This window comes from Podarcis muralis, chromosome 4 (genome assembly GCF_964188315.1).
Source record: "Podarcis muralis chromosome 4, rPodMur119.hap1.1, whole genome shotgun sequence".
In the NCBI taxonomy this organism is placed as follows: Eukaryota; Metazoa; Chordata; class Lepidosauria; order Squamata; family Lacertidae; genus Podarcis; species Podarcis muralis.
The window spans coordinates 33,619,966-33,627,128 of NC_135658.1; positions in this window are offsets into that span (position 1 = coordinate 33,619,966).

The window sequence follows — 7,163 nt, forward strand, 5'->3', positions numbered from 1 at the left end:
CAATGAAACTGCAATCCCTCCCGCCTCTTCCTCGATGTGCAAAGGACACAGTGCAATTGCCATTGCTTGCCCCTCTCTGCTCCCCAAGGCCTTGGCCTGCAAATTAACCTTGCTTGGATCTATCAGTGCCTGAGAGAAGTATGTGGGGTGGGGTGTTGCACAGCTCCATTGAGTTATATGTCATTCGCTCGCTCTCTCTCTCTCTCTCTCTCTCTCTCTCTCTCTCTCTGCATGTTGTACAATTCTGCCTGGAAGGCAGATAGGAACTCGTGGTCCCCAGACTAATTTCATGCACTTATTTGTTCTTTAGACTATCCCTCTGGCAATTATGTGTACATCATGTGTTTGTTTGTTTGTTTGTTTGCTTGTTTGTCTGTCTGTGTGAGAGAGGGAAGGAGGAGAAATGGGGAGTGGATTGAAAGGCTTGCAATGAGCTGCAGTGCGGGAGGAACCCAGGGAAGAGAAGGAAGCTGGAACAGGGAAAACAAGGAAAAAATGCAATTGAAATGGATGGAGCATGCCAAGCTGGGTGGGGCGAGGAGCAGTCAGTTCCAGTCTGAGTGATGGAGTGGCAGAAAGAGCTCCATACAACTGCTCAATTTCCCATGCAAGATGGGGTGAATTAGTTTTGCCTTGCATCTTGGCTGCGGGTTCCTCCACTTTCCTAAATAAAGGAAAAGCAGACAATGGCATTTTAACTATAGAAGTGTACTGAAGAAATTGTGGATCAGATATCCTGTTACCAAATATATAAGACTCAAATACTTACATTTTTTCTTCCCCTTCCAATATTTTAATCACACGTACTTGGATTATCATCACTTTAGAAACAAAAAGCAGCAGCCAGATTAGAATACTTCAGCCCTAACTTCTCCATCTCCAAAAGAAAATGAGCTCTCTTTCTTAGAAAAAATTTACAAAGAAAGCAGAATATTCATGGAGTGTTGTCCTTCCAGTATTTGGCTGCTGAAAGAAAGTAAACTCCAAAGAGTTTCAATATAAACAGCACACAGGGTGCTTCCAGATTGTTGCTATTTTGCAAGTGCGAATCAGTCACATTCCAGCAAATTCAGGTTGCACAGTTAAAGTAGATTAGCACAATAAAAAAAGATTGGCCTTTTTGCTGAAACAAGAGTGATGGAAAAATGCAATAGAAAGTGTGAGGTAACAATTGCTTGATGTGATGTGGTAGAACCACCGCACAAACAAACCACAGTGAATGCTCAATAAATAAATGACGTCATGTAACCTCCACACAAACCTTGTGCAAACGAATCAGGGTGAATGCTCAATAAGCAGGTTGCCTGGCTGGAAGTGACCTAAACCAGTATTTTCCATGCCACAATATCTCCTGCTACTCACCTTACCACAGTCTGTCAAAGCTTCACTGTCTCTTCACCAGCACAGCCTTCCCAGGACAGCAGTGAAGGAATAATAGTCATTCTCTCAATTACAAGGGAGACAGAGGTGGGCAGGAGAAATGAAACTACACACATATAAAAACCATTCTGAAAATGCTTTTTTAAAAAGCGTTTTTAAAAATACATCAAATTTTCCATAAACTATCGCCATCTAGTGTCACATTGTGTATTGCACTCAAAACACACTTAAAACGTTTTATTTGCAGCTGTATAGCTGAGTCCTGAGCCAGGATTGTTTAATTATAAATACTTTAGCTACTAAGGTAAAAGTAAAGGTAAAGGACTCCTGGACAGTTAAGTCCAGTCAAAGGTGACTATGGGGTGTGGTGCCCATCTCCCTTCAGGTCAAGGGCGCCAATGTTTGTCCACAGACAGCTTTCCGGGTCATGTGGCCAGCATGACTAAACTGCATCTGGCACAACGGGACACCATGATGAGTGCCGGCGTGCATGGAAATGCCATTTAACTAATGTATTTAGGTGTCAACCAAACCTTTAATTTCAAACAGTACAGGTTTTAATGCAGAGATTTGCAACCTGTGGCCCTCAATATGTTGTTGACTACAGTTCCCATGCTAGCTGGGGCTCAGAGGAGCTGGAGTCTAGCATAACTTGGAAGGCCACAAATTCCTCACCTCTAGTTTCAGGGGCCATAGTGTTTTCCTTGTCTGAAACTCATATACCAACAGAGCCACAGGAGTAAATACAGTGGTACCTCGGGTTACAGACGCTTCAGGTTACAGACGCTTCAGGTTACAGACTCCATTAACCCATTAACCCAGAAATAGTACCTCGGGTTAAGAACTTTGCTTCAGGACGAGAACAGAAATCGCGTGGCATGGTGGCAGTAGGAGGCCCCATTAGCTAAAGTGGTGTCTCAGGTTAAGAACAGTTTCAGGTTAAAAACGGACCTCCGGAATGAATTAAGTTCTTAACCTGAGGTACCACTGTAACACTGATGAAATTGAATTCTGTGTCTTAGCCTACTGTAACAAACCTCTTAAAAAAACAAAACAACATCCCTAAATTACCAACAACCTCCATCCCACGTCTTATGTAGTTAGGCCAGTGTTTATAATGTTGCTAAAGTTATTTTGGAGAAGCGCTGAAATATTCTAGCCCATTGGTTTCAGACAGGGAACCACTGCTTCCACCTAGTGGAAAACAGCAATAAAGAGTGTAGCACAGACCAGAGGTTGGATTTCTACTTCTACTTCTACAATTCTACGTCTCTTATATCTCTCTGTCCTTCCTTGATAACTTTTGGAAGCATTGGAGATGTTGAGGGAGACATGAACTCTCTCCATTCCAGGATTTTTGGGTTTTTTTAGATGAGATAAACGTAGTGGGGGAAACTGAAACTCATGCAATACATATGCAATTGCAATATTTATATAACCAGAGGATTAAGAACTAGCAGAAAATGTGACATTCCACCACATGTTTAGGACACAGGATTCTTTAGCAGTGTTTCAGCACATATGAGAGGATTGGGATCTCAAATTTGCTGTAACACAACAGAATTTCTATAGCAGTACTAGAGAAACACAATGCAAAGACAGGAAACAGAAAGGACTACACACAACAAGAGACCTTTATAGTGGAATGAAGCCTCTTGCTGGAGTACAAATAAAGAATGGTTTAACAAACAATTCATCTTCTCTGGGAACACTGGCAATTATAGCTCTGTGAGTGGAAACATGAGTCTTGAACAAAATACAGACCCCAGGATTCTTTGGGGAAAGCCATGACGGTTCACAGTGGTAGAATAGTTCTTTAAATGTTTGGTGTAGGTGGGGCTAAAGTTGGATGCAACCCTCAGTTTTTAATGTTTTATCTGGTGCATTATATAAATGTTGTGAACACTTGAACACTCTTGCTAAAAACTGTATATATATCAAACACACATTACATAGTGAGACTTACGTATGGTCTACAAAATAGACCGCAATATTTCCAAAACTACAGAACGAATGGAATTTCTATCAAAAGGCCTTTCAGCTTAGATAAAACTCTAGAAGCAAGATAGAGATGCATCTTCCATCTTTTTTTCCACTTCCACTGAACCCTTCAAAGAGCTCAAGGCAGGCTTTCTGTCAACAAAGAAAGGTGTTGTGTTTAAATATTACTCACTTAACCACTTCCTTTTATGTTTGTAGCTGATGTACAAACCCTGCAGATGTTTTCTGGTGGTTTCTATACATACATTAAAAAAACAACAGAGCCATGAACCAGCCCTCTCCTCTTCACGAACGATATAATCAGTAACATTTGAACAAAATCGGGATAAACAGTAGGAGCGATATTCAACTAAGCCTGCGTAAACACTATACTTTTAAAGCACATTCAAAGTGTGTTTCCCTCCATAGAATTCTAGGCACTGCAGTTTACCTCTCACTGAGCTACAATTCCCAGCAACCAATGTGCCCAGAATTCTTTTTTGGGGGTGTGGAATGTGCTTCAAAGGTACAGCTTAGTGTGTATGCAGCCTAAGTCTCTGGCACAGCTCAGTCAGTTGAGCATGAGACTCTTAATGTCAGGGTCATGTTTTCAAGCCCCACGTTGGGCAAAAGATTCCTGCATTGTAGGGAGTAGGTGGTTCCTTCCAAGTCTACAATTCTATTATTCTAAGAGTAGACCCACTGTTTTTAGTGGGTCTATTTAGAGCATAGCTAATGGTGGATATCATCTTAGGTCTCTCCAGTCTCCAATAACATGCTTCGTAATACAGAAGAGTAGCAGTATTTGTGCAGGAAGATGACAGTTGCAATATCTAATCAACCATTTCGTGACAGGGGATTTGGGTGGAAACAGATTACTTCATCAGCTGCATTAAGAGGACGGATAAAGTACTAGCTAGAGATACCATGTGTGAGATACAGGGGTGACAGAATGAGGGTATCTTAAAAAAACCAAAACAACTACGGTATTAGAGCAACTCAGTTTACAGCAATTAAGGTATAATCTCTTTTCAGTCACTCCCCTCATAAAACTAAATTTAGGTATCTTCAACAGTCTTTCACCATAGGAAAGAAGTGATAAAATAAGAGAATAAATGAATAAAACAGATGGGAATGAAAAATGGTCTTCACAGAAGTAAGGCCCATACTGCTTTAGTCAGACCTTCTATATTTATCATCAAATAGTGCTATTTCATTTACAGTCAGTTGTATCAGCCTCTAAAATTAAATCCAATATTAAAGAGGGAATTGTATGCTTTCCCTGGGTGCAGCATCAGTTCGGGCTATGAAACACACTCTCGGATTTAGATCTTGTATCAGGGAGCGCTGGAATAGGTATTGGGATCCAAATATCCGAAAGGCCACATCTTCCCATAGCAGCCTGTTGCCCAGGCTCCATTTAACACAATAGGACTTCTAAGTAAGCATGCGTGGAAGTGCACCATTAGTCACAACTAATTTTAGCTGGATTGAAACCAATAAATTATGCACTGATTCTACCGCTTGAGGCCAATTTCCAATACTGAAACAGCAACCACAACATACACACCCTTCTCAGTGTTTTGCCGCTTACAACACAGATTAAGGCATTATAATAGCAGCAATGTTTCAGTTTTTACCTCAAGCCGTCCCCACCCATCCTGGCTTTCCAAAGATCAAGAGTATATGTTTGTGATTGGATCATGCGGTTTTCAATGTGCTTGACATTGTACTGGCTTGACACCTTGCTTCTTCATAAAGGTAAAGGTAAAGGTACCCCTGCCCGTACGGGCCAGTCGTGTCCGACTCTGGGGTTGTGTGCTCATCTCGCTTAAGAGGCCGGGAGCCAGTGCTGTCCAAGGACACTTCCGGGTCACGTGGCCAGCGTGACGAAGCTGCTCTGGCGAGCCAGCACCAGCACAGCGCACGGAAACACCGTTACCTTCCCGCTATAAAGCGGTACCTATTTATCTACTTGCACTTGGGGGTGCTTTTGAACTGCTGGGGGGGCAGGAGCTGGGACCGAACGACGGGAGCTCACCCCGCCGCAGGGATTCGAACCACCGACCATGCGATCGGCAAGTCCTAGGCACTGAGGTTTTACCCACAGCGCCACCCACATCCCAAGTGCTTCTTCATAGGCATCAGCATTTTATTATCATTATCAGTCAGCCATCCTAGAAGCCTTCCAAGACTTAAGTTCATTATCTTGAACTTTTTTTTTGTAAAATACCAAAATATTGTTGTCTATTTATTATAGTCTCTTATTTATTGCTTGCGATTTTTGTTATATTTCTGTAATTATGCAACTATTTTCATGTTGTAAACTGCCTTGAGCATGGTCAACTATGGAAAGGCAGCACACAATTAGATGGTGAGGTCCTCTAGTTTCAGATACATGCTGCTCCAGAGGAACTGATCTGCCATTAAAATGAAATAAAAAAGTATCCGGCCCTTAGGCTTTCACAAACTTCTCCATAAATATGTTGACGGTCTCCTCAAAACTGACTCCTGCTCTGTTTTGTAATGCTGATTTTTTAAATATATTATTCTAATGACTTTGAAGAGGTGACAAGGCTTTGGGTAGTTTGTTGGGAAGATCAAGTACTGGGCTCAGCTGAAGGGGTGAGGGGTAGGTTAACATTATCAAATGTGACTGCTCAGAACTATTTCCTGTTCAAGTGTGGGCTTCAAAGAGCTATTTTAGTGGATTCAAAGGCTTAGGGATGCCTGATATAAATTTTACATATTTTCTTTGAACCACAAGTCCTCCACACCATGTTACAAACCAATTTTGAACCCCACTCCCTTTTTTGAAAAGTGTTTTGTGTGTGTGTGCTGCACAGGGGGCTACTAAAATATCACATAGGGCAAACAAAGATTGTGCAGGGTCCTTTCCTTGGCTATATGAGAAAGTATGAACACAGGGCAGAGACAAGATTCTCATATCACACGGAAAGCGTAGGGTTGATGGCTGAGGACTTGCAGTATCCATTTAAGCTGCATGTTAACAATGCAAAGACTAGGAAATGAAATGCAGACTTATGAAGTGATACATTTCTGGGGTGACTTCTTTTGTTGAACAAGCTGCCATTCCTGTTCTCCGTGTTCTATTGAAATAGATTATGTAAAGCAATTCAAATGATTCATTCAATAAGGTGGAGAAACACAGCATTTGCCCAACATAGGCAACTCATAAAGGTTAGGTTCCAGGGGTCAAAGAATATTCGCAAAAAGATGTAAAACCAGGAACCCCTGAAGCCAAGTCTCCTGCAAAGTGAAGGGGCTGCTTGCCCTGCTTTGGGTAGGTGGTGGGAGGGCTTTGGCAGCAACCCAGAGTCCTCCAACCTCCTTCCCAAAGCCTGGTAAGTTTTTGTCCAGCTACAGGAAGGAGGCTTGAGGGCTCCAGGATGTTGCCAGAGCCCTTGCACTGCCTTCCCAAACCCGTGATTGCAGCTTTGAGCAGGTGGGGAGCATGACTCCTTATTTCCTTATTTATTACTTATTTCCTCCCACCTGTGCAAAGCTGTGATCACATAAGTAAAATAAGCATAAGTTGCAAGCTAGCTGCACGCATGTTGGTTTTTAAGACAAGCCAGTTTTGAGCCTCATGGAATACTTGTCTGATCACATAAACATGCAAGTTCTTTGGTTACTCATATGTTGTGGGCAATCCAGATGCCCATGGCTCAAGTGCTACTTCTCTGTTCGTTGTGGGGATGGCACATTCCCCCAGTGTTCAAGATTGCAATGCCATCCCCAAAACCCTCTTCCCTGTGCTATTACTGCCAAGTCAAGCGTAA